This window comes from Microtus oregoni, unplaced genomic scaffold (genome assembly GCF_018167655.1).
Source record: "Microtus oregoni isolate MIOR12 unplaced genomic scaffold, Mior012 000010F_ref0000083, whole genome shotgun sequence".
Taxonomy (NCBI): Eukaryota; Metazoa; Chordata; class Mammalia; order Rodentia; family Cricetidae; genus Microtus; species Microtus oregoni.
Genome location: NW_024543069.1, coordinates 2,351,700 through 2,363,761, shown reverse-complemented (window position 1 = coordinate 2,363,761; position 12,062 = coordinate 2,351,700). Strand labels below are relative to the sequence as shown.

Below are 12,062 nucleotides of genomic sequence, written 5' to 3'. Positions count from 1 at the left end.
CCAAATGGTCCATTAAGAGAAATCCTTCCCACACTGCCTCCTGGGGTCACTAAAAGAAAACCTGGTTGATTGCTGGGTCACCCCACAAAGTCTGCCAGTGCACTAAGAAAAGAAAAAGGCAGAGGGAAAACAAAACAGAACACAGAGAAAGGTCGGAGAAACAATACAGGGGTCGAAAGGAAAAACTCTGTGTTCACAGTAGAAAGCTATTGCATCCGGGAAACAGAGACCCAGTATCCTTATAACTCAAGGGGAGCACCTTAGAAATTAAAGCCTGAAAAACAAAAGACCTCATGTCATGGCGCAGAAGAGACTCACAGGGAGAGAACGTGTGTGGATTTTCAGCGGCTGGAGATCCACTGAAGGGGACAGGGGAAATGCAGGGGAAGCCGGGTATTTCCCCACATATGTTCAGAAAGGGAAAAATGGTCAAAATGATTAATAAGCAAACACTGACCTTGGGGCAAATACTCATGAAATACAAGAATACAGAGGCAGCTTACTCCCCTTAGGTCAATCAAGACCAACTCAAAGGAGACAGGAGGGGAGGGAAAGAGTTGGGTGAAAACTTTCAAAAAGAAATATTAAAAAAGGGTCCCAATAAAAGGTGTCTGAAAAGCACCACGCAGTGACTGCAGCCGACTTGCATTCTAAGATGCACAGGGCAGCGCTGGACACAAACAAGGTGCTGCCAAAGGTGTAGTGGGGTTGTAATTTTTAGCTAAAAATAATGGCATATAAGAACACACACAGGAATACTAATAATGTCAATGGGAGTAGATCCCCCTGTGGACTCAAGCTCTGAGTTTTCACAAAATTCACCTCTCGTAGCAGTAGCTGGCACGTGTGACCCTCTGTGCACAGCATTGGGTGTGCTTCTATTCCCAGCACCATGAGCTTTCCAGCAACGGAAATGGGTTGTGAACTATAGTGTACACACACGATGTCCTGGGAGCCAGCCACACAGGTATAAAGAAATGCTTTCAAACTAACCTCCCACCTCTGATGGACTCTTATTTCTAGAGACGGGAAACACTTTGGTTGGATATTTGTTACATGTGTGTGCAGATGTGCATACGTAGCTCTGTGTGTGTGTGTGTGTGTTTTCGGAGGCCAGACAGCAGAACAACCTTGGGTATCATCCTCAGGAACACTGCCCACCTTTATTTCGAGACTACATCTCTTACTGACTAGGAGTTTGCCAAATAGGCCAGACTGGCTGGCTGAGGAGTCTCTAGGATCCTATTTCCTCCTCCTGGGATAACCAGCAAGCATCGCCATACTTGGCTTTTTCGTTTTGAGTTCTGAGGATTGAATTTAGGTCCTCAAGTTTGCAAACCAAGCACTTTACTGAACAGCCTAGGCTCAAATACTCGTTACATTTCAAAAAGCAGAGTTAGGGTGTGTGTCTATGGTAAATTACTACCGGGCATGCTCAGAGGCTCTTGGGTCCCTCATGACAATGGTTTTCAACCTGTGGGTCGAAACCCGTTTGGAGGAATTGACTGACCCTTTCATAGGGGTACCCTAAGACTGTAGGAAAACTACAGTTATAAAGTAGCAACAAAAGTAATTTTATGGCTGGGGGTCACCATAACATGAGGAACTGTATTCAAGGGTTGCGACATTAGGAAGGCGGCGAACCACGGCCTTATGACATCATAACAAGCAAGCAACTGCACACTTGCAGGTCCTGGGTCCACAGTGCAGCCTCAACACTTAAACGCATCTTCTCCATCCTCAAACCGCATCGCAATAGTGATGGGGTTCTCCAAAATACCTGCCAGGACACTGGCAAGAACGAAAAGGCGGGGTGTGAATAGACGTGAAGTTCTGTCTGCAGAACTTGAAATGGGGAAGACAGGAGGCGGCCTGAAGAAGGCCACCTGAGTGAGTGACAGGTGGCTTAGAAGAAAAGAGCCCTAGTTTATTTTAATCTTAAATGAGAGTTATTTTACAATTGGTTCATAGAAACACACAATTGAGCACGTTATTGGGGAACCACAGAAGGCTGTGATGTGCTATACACCGCGTGTAGTGGTTAAAGCAAGTGAAATGCATATAATTCCTCAAACATTTACCTTTATTTACACAGAAGAAAATCTTTTATAATGCCTTTGCGCTTTAATGAACTTTTCGAAGCAGTAAAATCTGAATTCTAGAGACAAGAGAGGGGAAATGAGCCCAGGCAGACACTCCAAGGGTCTTACTAGGAATTTGTCAAATTCGGAGCACTTTGGATATAAGCCTCCCTGAGCATGGGTGACCCAGGGTCACCGCCATGGCGATAGAAAGTTCCCAGTCCTCATTTCTGTAGGGAAAGCGAGCAGAGTCTCATCTTGTCTTTGTACTGATGACAACCCTCATTGTGAATTCGTCATCTGTGCCCTGTGAGCCAAGCTCTGAGCCAACCCTTGGCAGCGAATGTCTTAGTCGTTAAAATAGCCTGCAGTGACTGCCTCACTTTCAGGATGACCCTGGGGCTCGGTGTCCTGAGAAGATTGCTCTCCATCCGTCTGCTACAACCCCGTCACCTGCCTCAGACACCCAAGCTATGTTCTTCCCTATTTTCTGAACGTCCAGACTCCAGATCCTTTAGCCTCCTGACTCTCCACAGCTGTGCACCGTCTCTGCTCCCCTCTCCCTTACAGACAAGTCCCTGGAGCCCAAGTACCGGCACTCAGGAACCTGACCATGTGGGCAGGGACTAGGCCTTGCTTCCCAGCTTGGTATGGACTGGCTAACACCAGTCTGGCACCTGACTAGCTGCTAACACCGGCCTGGCACCTGACCAGCCGCTAACACCGGCCTGGCACCTGACTAGCCGCTAACACCAACCAGCCTGGCACCTGACCAGCCGCTAACACCAGCCTGGCACCTGACCAGCCGCTAACACCGGCCTGGCACCTGACCAGCCGCTAACACCGGCCTGGCACCTGACTAGCCGCTAACACCGGCCTGGCACCTGACTAGCCGCTAACACAGGCCTGGCACCTGACTAGCCGCTAACACCAACCAGCCTGGCACCTGACCAGCCGCTAACACCAGCCTGGCACCTGACTAGCTGCTAACACCGGCCTGGCACCTTACTAGCGGTCTAGTAGGTAGCGGTACTCATAACATAGTCCTTTGTTTTATTGTGTGTCTGGCTTTTGTTCATAAATCTTTCTTCTAAACACAATGGTAAGCATTAATCTTTAAAAATTGCAAAATTCTTCTTTTTTTAAAAAAAATCCTTGTGGGAAAAACAGAGTACTTACTTAATAGATTTATTTTTTCTGTATTCTTGTTGACTGTTATATATAACTGTATATCTAAAGAGAGTTTCATTTCTAGCTTGTCACTATATAATAATGAGAATAATTCCCTTTACAATAAAATGGGACTGGCCATAGGAGTGTAGATCTTTAAGTCCAGCACTTAGGAGGCTGAGGCCAGAGATCTCTATGAGTTCAAGACCAGTTGGTTCAGGCCAACCAAGGCTACAGAGTGAAACCCTGCTTCCAAAAGAAAAAGTTGGGGGGCTGGAGAGATGGCTCAGGGGTTAAGAGCACTGGCTGCTCTTCCAGAGGTCCTGAGTTCAATTCCCAGCACCCATATGGTGGCTTACAGCCATCTATAATGAGGTCTGGCGCCCTTTTCTGCCTGCAGGCATAGCATACATGCAGACAGAACACTGTATACATAATAAATATTTTTTTAAAAAGTTGGTACTGGAATGTAGCTCAGTGGGAGCTCACTGACCCTGGATTTAATCTCCAGAGCAGCAAATAAATAAATGATGTGATTACTAATGATAGCAATTAACAAAATAACATTAAGATGGGATTACTATTTTAAAAAACAGTTGTAGCTCCTAATATCAGCCTCACCCATATTAGTCATGGATGCCCAGTTGCATATCATACAATAGTGTGAAATTTCCCTTTAATGATTTTTCTCCTGCTACTATGAGTAATTCAGAATAATAGCTTAGCTTCTCTTCTTCTTCCTCCTCCTCCCCCCTCATCCTAACGTAAACCTTTTGTACATTATCAAACATGTTAAAACAGTAAGAGTCCACAGGAATGGTCTAGAATAGAAAGCAACCAGACAGACTGCCTTTAGGAAAATTACATGGTGATTATATAAACAGGTTCCCAACAGGAAACTTGTCAAGCCAGCAAAGGACAGAAGTCTACGTCCGGGGGCCTGGGCAGGGCAGTTAGTGGCGCTTGACAGGCAGCCTGGGCCATCACAGGAAGACAGGCAGGTGCCAGGGAAGGCCGGTCCCACGTACACTCTGCAGGATGGTCTCGTGTTTGATAGAGGCACACAGAGAGAGGAACTCTGGGTAGAGCCTGAGGTGCTTGGTGGCTAGAAGTGGGCACTGGCAGACCTCAAACAAGCGTCAGCGCTCCAGCAAACACCCTCTCATCCTTGGGAACTGGTCCAAGCTGGCAGAGGCTGGCAGGGTGGAATGTGGTGATCTCCAATTCCAGGAAAGAGCTGAGCAGTTTTTGATAAAGTCACCAAGAGAGGCTTTAGAATGGGTGACGGAGCCACCTGACAAGCAAGGTGGTAGTTATAACCAAGACGGCTGGTCAGTTAAATCTGAATCACTGAGACATACTAATAGCCAAGGTGTAACGGGGAAAAAATTCTCAGCAGCATTGATCATTAGAGAATCTAAATCAACACGACAAGAAGATATCAGTTCACCCGGGCTCACATGTCTGTGATCAAAAAGTCAAGAAGCCACAATGCTGGTGAGGCCGTGAGAAACCAGAACCTGAGGACATGGTTGATGTGAATGTAAATGGGTGTAGCTGTGGTGGAAAACATCCAGGGGTCCTCAAAACACCGAACTCAAAACAGTGGGTGACCCAGAAGCTCAACCATCATAAAGTATGAAAGGAAATAAAATCAATGTGCCCAGGAGACACCTGTGCCCCACGCTCTCCATCTGACACGGGGTTAGAATCCAGACTGTATAAGGAAACTCCGGCATCTTAACAACAAGAAACAAAAAATCTGATTGTAAAACGGACCAAAAAAAAAAAAATGCTCGTTACAAAACTTTGCAGAGTCACCAAGATAGGGAATCAACCCGAGTGCTCAACAATAAATACATGAACGGATGAAGAAAACGTACCACACGTGGACAGTGGGGTGTTAATTGGGCATCAAAGAGTGAAATCTGCCGTTTGCAGAATGGAGGAACTAAGATGAGCACAGAAAGAACAGCCCTGAATGGCCTCGCTCATCTGTGCAGCCTAAGACCTGATGTCTCAGAGGTAGACCATAGCCCTTGGTTTCCGGAGGCTGGCAGGGGCAGGGGTGAGAATACGGTGAGCTTCGTCACCGGCATAAAACTCATGTAGAAGAGAGGAATAAATCCTGGTGTTCCCACAGCAGTGCGACTCCAGTTAACAAGATGTGTTGCGTTTTAAAATAGCCAGAAAGAGAGGGTTTCAAGTGATCTTGTCACAGAGAAATTACTCATGCTTGAAACCATAATATGCTAATTACCCTGGCTAGATTGTTACACAAGATAAATACGTCTACAACACTAAACTGTATGCCATAAATATGTATAGTTAATATATGTCAAAGACAATACTGAACCAAGTCAAAAACACAGGAGCCTTGGCCCAAGGACGAGAAAGGGAGAATGCAAGCAAGACAGTGTTGCAAGCCTCCTGAACTGTTTCTGCACTCAGCAGAGACATTTCACCTGTGAACAGTGACACTGGACGCTTCCTCTGTGCTGATGAAGACACACATTTCATTGCTTCTGTGGCTTAGAGAAGGAACATTTAAGACACGTGAGCTGAGGCTACATTGTATGTCGCTGCCAGTACTACTTACATACATAATTCAACCTCTGTTTTCATACCCATGAGACATCACAGATGGCGGCGCTGAGGCTGTCCTTTCATTTCCCAGTCCCCTTGACCATGTCCACCTCTGCAAGAGGCATCCAGGGAACCCTGTGGGTCTGAAGTCCGGGAGGAGACAGGTGTGGTCAGCTTGTGCAGACCAACCTCCTTCGAGTCACAGCCAGAGAAACCTCTGAGGAACTAGAGAAGGGTGCTTCACTTCAAGAATCCAGAAATCACAGGCCTGGAGACTACGGACCTTCACAGAGAACAAGGCCAGCATGTGCCAAGCCCTGTGTTCTGCCTGCAGCACTAGGAAGGAAATGTGGGCAAAAAAGTGTATTCCTTATCTCAAAGAAAGAAAGAAGGGAGGGAGGGAGGGAGGAAGGGAGGGAGGGAAGAAGAAAGAAGGAAGGAAGGAAGGAAGGAAGGAAAGAAAGAAAGAAAGAAAGAAAGAAAGCATAAACTTCAAGGACTGAAGCTAGAGGTCCTAGGACAACAAATAGCCCACCCCACTCTACCCCGGTGCCCTGGCCTTTTCCGGAAAGGCAAGGTCTGGTGAGGTTGCCTGGTCTGGATTGTAAGACCGCTCTAGCAGGGGCATCTTGTTTGGCAAGCACAATGCACTTTTAGAGATTTTAATCAGTTGCCAATCTTTGAAGATCTGGCGGTTTCATATTAACAAATTGAAAGCTAGACTCCTGGCTCCCTTTGGCAGAGCAGGCTAGCCTGAATTTGTCCTCCATGGTTAACTCCATCTCAGCACTTTGCCTGACCCTGCAGCCACAGGCCTGGCCTTTGGAGGCACAAACAGGCATCTCACAATCCCTTTCATTTCATTTTTACCCAGAGAGCTCCCAAAACAGATCCATCCCTGGGCTCAGGCCAAGTGAGTTAAAATCTGAGCTGGGAAATGACCTGGGCTTTAGAAGGTCTGAAGCCAGGGTTAAGAGTAGCTGGTCCTGAAAGGGTTAAGAATGGCTATGAACAGTGGGTGACACCTCATTTTCTTCTCGCTGCTCCTAGGTGGTGAACAGCCCCATTTTAGAATCCCTTTGTCAGATGCAACCAAAATCTGGTTTTCCTCGCTCCCTTCTCCCTGACCCATTTGGGTGTAGTTAAGTTACTTCTCTTTTTCTCCCTGAAACAGCCTTGGGTTTTTGTTTGTTGGTTTTTGGCTCTCTGCCCCACTGTTTTGGCTGCCCCAGTCTCAATACCCATTAATCCCTCCACATTTCCTCTAAAGAGCAGGAACTCTGGGAATAACACCCATTTATTCTACTGCAGAGGTCAGTAGGCAGGCTTATCTCTGGTTCTGTGTCACATGTAACGTCTCTGACCACATCCGTTGGTTCCCACAACATTTTAACTTAGACATAATCTGATTTTTATTAACAAGGAACTGAAACCATACCATTGGATTGAAAATCAAGATTTGGTGAAAATTCAAGCCCCAAATACCAACTCTGATTTTGGGGGTCAGGACCATAATCCCATACATAAAATTAAAGGGCCCACGTGTATATCCATAGTAGTTTCAGTTCCTTATAAATATAGACTAATTTCTAATCAATTGAGTTTCTAAGCTATATTTGGTTGCTGTTTTTTTGAGTGTTAACTCCCTCTTCTTACCCCACCCCCATTTTGTTTGCTTTCTCCTCCTGTCCTGCTTGCTCTTATTAAACCAACCCTTAAAGGTCAGGCTGACAAAAGCTGCCCCAGGTGAAATGGAATTGGAAGGTCAGCCCAGACCTTAGCCTGTGTCTTAAAGTGAGCTGGAGATTGCTTTCTGTGTCCCGGTTATGCCTGAGGAGATAGGTGTGGACCTGGAAGGTTCCAGAACTGGGTCATGGCTAGCATCCCCAACCTGTCTTGGATCTGTGACACCTTCTAGGGAGGGCCTTGTCCTCCATGGCCCACACTCCGGGATGCTGTAAGCTGGACTCAAGAAATCACAGGGAAGCCAGCCTCTCACAGAGACCGCAGGAGACAGCCGGAGACTGGGCCAGGCAAGAACTAGATGGCAACATCAAATGGCAGCCCAGTCTCAGGACATGGCATTTGGGAGCCACTGGACTGTGCTGACCACTTTTCAGGGGAAAGCCAGATTCCTCAAGACATACACAGGCCGCAGAGAGGCCTTGCATGTTGCCGGGTCTGTAAGGTTGAAAATCTTGCCCCAAATTAAATAGGAAAACCAAATCGAACGCCGAGATTTCCTCTAACAAGCAATGGCAACATCAAACAAAACCCATCACGCCCTTTTACAACATCCACAGTTTGAAAAGAAAGGAGGGGATTTGGGGTCTTTTCATTTGTCTCTAGTCTCCGAAAAATGCTCCCCCCGTAAGAACAAACACTTTGTGCTGGAAAGGGAAGAAGCCAGCTTGGAGCCTGACAGAGTCTCGGAACTCTGAAACCCTACCGGGACCCAGATCCAGGCGCAGTGAGCATGTCACCCAGCTAGGTGGCTTCAGGGAGGATTGCGGCAGTCCCTGCGCAGTGCGCAAAGGTCCCCGCGGGCTGGAAAGCATAAACTATGTCTGATTGCTGTGAACCAACCCTGAAAGTATGACGTCTCGCCTTTCCCAGTCCTAGCCGGCCAGGATTGTGCACCTCGGCTACCTAGGCCCAAATTTCTTTTACGTTGAGTCCACACGTAGAAACGATCCGGACGCGAAGTGCTCCCAACTCCGAGCTCAAGTCCCTCCCGGGATCGCCAGGGCTGCGGCCACCTCCAGATGAGGCGTGGTGACGAGCGTGGCGAGTACCCTCCCCCGCACCACCCCCCTGCATCTCCACCCCTTCCCGGCAGCCGGTCCCCTCTCCCGTCGCCGTCTCAGGCTTCCCTTCGTGAAACCGGAAGCTTTCCGAGCCTGTCGCCTGCCACCGCCGAGTTGTCAGATACTCACCTTTCAAGTGTTTGCCAAAGTGACCGAACGCCAATCAGAACCACGAGGAAGCTCTGCCTGCCGCCTTTTAGGCAACGAGAAAGGAAGGACAAGCAGACGGCCAGCTGGCAGTCCCTTATTTTCCGCGAGCTCCCCCAAAATGCTCCTCGGTGCCGCCAACGCAGCTGCCAGGTTTTAATAACTGTGTCAGACAGCCCGCCCCTCCCCCCAGGAGTCACAGATGACAGGCGGCGGCGGGGGGGGGGGGGGGGGACCAAGTTGGCGCCTTACACTGCAGTCTCCCAGCTTCAGCCATAGAAAAGATTGCACAGGGACCTACCACGCCAAAGTTAAATGCCAAAGAATCCTCCAGAAACCTCGCTTCTTTCCTATTTACTTGGCAGCATTTCTTTCAGGAAACAAGGCGAATGAACCAAAATAGGGGCAAGCTAACCTGCATCTCAAAAGGAAAGGACCTTGTGCGGCTTCCTCCAGCCAGGTTGCTACTTGACTCCTGGACCTTGGTGGGATGTCTTGGGCACCCCGCGATGCGCAACAAGCCCATGCAACTGCGCCTCACGTTTTAACGGCGCACATCAACTCCCTCGTCTGTTCCTAGGACTCTGTTCAACAGGACCTTACTGTGTGGGGACGCTCCGCAGCAGTTCATCCACTTGGACCATTTCCAAAGCGCAAGCGGCTCCTGGAGACAAGCTGGATACACCGAGGCAGGAGGAATCAGCGGTTCGGTTTCGCAAGAGCACCATTAAGGTCGAATATTCCACCCAAAGTAATGTTTTAGAGCACATCACAGCCTAGCGGGCACACCTCTTGGTCTCCCAAGGGTCCTCACCCCAGCTGGCTCCACCCCAGGGCTTTACTCAGGGCGCTGCACCTGCTTCCACTCTGCGGAGTGGTTGCCTTGGAAACCCTGGAGAGCTGGTGCTCCCTGCAGACACTCTGTTGCCCTGACAACAGCGACCCAGCTCTGGCTGTGCCAGGAATAATGTCAGGGGTGCTGCTTTTTAAATACGAGTTCAGGGCTGTGCTAGGGACTGGTTGGTAGAGCAGGGATAAGAAAACAGCGATATTCGGGGATGCAGGCTGAACCTCCGGAGCCTGGGTGGAGTCAGTGGGTACCACTGACTAGCGACACTGTCTCTTTTTATCAATCAAGTTTACACTTGACTGTAAAATACATTTCATATTTCTTTTATTCAGCTTCAGATGCTTAAAGGGGTTTTCCCAGCACCACCTGGCCCCAGGTAGGAATGTTGGAAACAGAGGGAATCCCTCCTGGGGGTGATAGTGAACCATGGATGATGTCTTGGTGTAGACATTCAAGACCTCTGGCTCTGTTGTGCACATGGCTAAAAAGCTTACACTCACCTAGTGGCACGTGGACGCTTCTGTTAAGGAAGTAAGACAGCACCAGGAAGGGTCAACCGGAAGGCAACTTCCGGGGCTGAGGCTACAGACTGTGGAGGCTGGAATGAAGCATGCAGAAGAGCAAGGGAGTGTTTGCACTGTTCTGTTTAAAGTGAGACCATGCAATAAAGGGATAATGTGGAATAAAACATTCAAAGTCACAGATTAGACATCTAGAAAAAAGGGAAAAGCTGGATGACAGCTGGCTTTTTTCTTCTTTTGGTGTCTAATCTGTACCATAGTGAAGCCAAGAGAATATTTTCAAAGTAATGACACAAAATAGCCATTATATTAGTCAGGGTTCTCTAAAGAACAGAACCGAGAGAATGCGTGTTTATATTACAAAGGTTTTTTTTTTTTTATTTTCTCAGGTAACATGGGCTAGGCAGTTCAACAATGGCTGTCTATACACCTGGGAGCCAGAGCTTCATCCCACATGGATGGAGCCGTGTGCACTTCCCTGCTCTATAAGACACTCAGCCTCAAATAGATTGATACAGCCACAGAAAACATTTCAGTACACCCATGCTTCATATGTACATGGCTGCCTTTTGTGTTTCAGGCACCATGAGCTTAGGCCCCTCAGACCGTTTTCCATTTGCCTTGTGAGAGATTACGACTGTGGGAGTTGTCTCATCATGCTTGCTCTCGCCATGAAGGGAAGGTGTTAAGCCGAAAGATTGGATTTTAAGAGTCCTTCTCAGAATTCTGTGTATCATACCACATGACCCAGCCCTTCTGATTCTGGATATTATCCTGAGTGAATAAAACGATACACATGTCAACTTGAAGATTTGTAGGTGGTTACTTATGCCAACTGAAAGCCAGTAGGAGCTCAAATCTAAACTAACTTATAAAACTAACAAATGCCTTTCATTTGATCAGAGATGATCTGAAAAAAAAATTTTCCAAAGGTTAGGGCTGAGGCAGAGTTTCGCTTTTGTCTTTCTAGGAAAATAAAAGCATCTAACGAAGAAATCTAAAGAGCACTGGACAAATGAGACATCACAAGAAAAAGGACGAATCATCATGAAAAATGTCCCAAGAAAGAGAGTAAATTTGTCTAGTAGTGAGCATACTTCCAATGGGATAAAATTTCATAAATCTTCCCAAATATTTGTTTCTGTCGTTTTCTGCAGACATAAGTCATATGGTCTTGCAGTCCCAATTTAATTAAAAATCAAAGCTGACTTTGTTGAAGCGTGGCTCCCTCCTTCTCTAATCCCAAGCATGATGGAATAAAGAAAACCCAAAATCTCTGTCTCATGTCAGAAGAGTCACCTGATATGGGACAGAAGAAAAACCAAGATTTAGGTACGATTCTGTTGCCACTAATGCCATAATCCTTTGGTTTTATTTGTGACTCTTTAAAGCTTTTCTTAAGGTATAAATATTATCTATAAATTTATAAGGTTACCATATATATTTGGACTTTTCGTCATGATATTAATGGCCATATAGAGTACTAACTAAGTCTAGAAATAGGCTTTATCTAGCTTCCTGTATATGGTTTCAGGCTTGAGTGTGAGCAGATAACAAGAATTAAGCTGTATACCTCGGGTGTCTTTAATAGATTGTGGTTCTGTAACCTCTTCAAGATCTGCTGCATATGACATTGAAAATGTTTAAATTTTCTTCAGTGAACTGTGACCATTCCTAACAGTGACTGGTGAAGACTCCAAAAGGATGATTGGGCCGCACAATGACATTTTGTTACCACAATGTTACGCATTGTTACCATCTGGATTGTGGTAATGCCGCTAAGCTAACAAACACCTCCCAAAGGTGCTTTGGACTACAAACTGGTCAGAACAATCTCCAGATGGTTAGCTCAGATGGTTCAGCATCATAGACTAATCCAGCCAGGACTTCAGGTGAGCCT

General features: G+C 47.0%; 1 long non-coding RNA gene across 1 annotated transcript; it reads left to right on the top strand.

Moving 5' to 3' along the window:
* The first annotated feature begins 9,199 nt into the window (after positions 1-9,199).
* On the top strand, positions 9,200-11,370 carry LOC121452977. Its single transcript, XR_005974939.1, has 3 exons — positions 9,200-9,251; positions 9,372-9,523; positions 11,133-11,370. It is a non-coding gene; the product is annotated as an uncharacterized LOC121452977 (long non-coding RNA).
* The last annotated feature ends 692 nt before the right edge of the window (positions 11,371-12,062 follow it).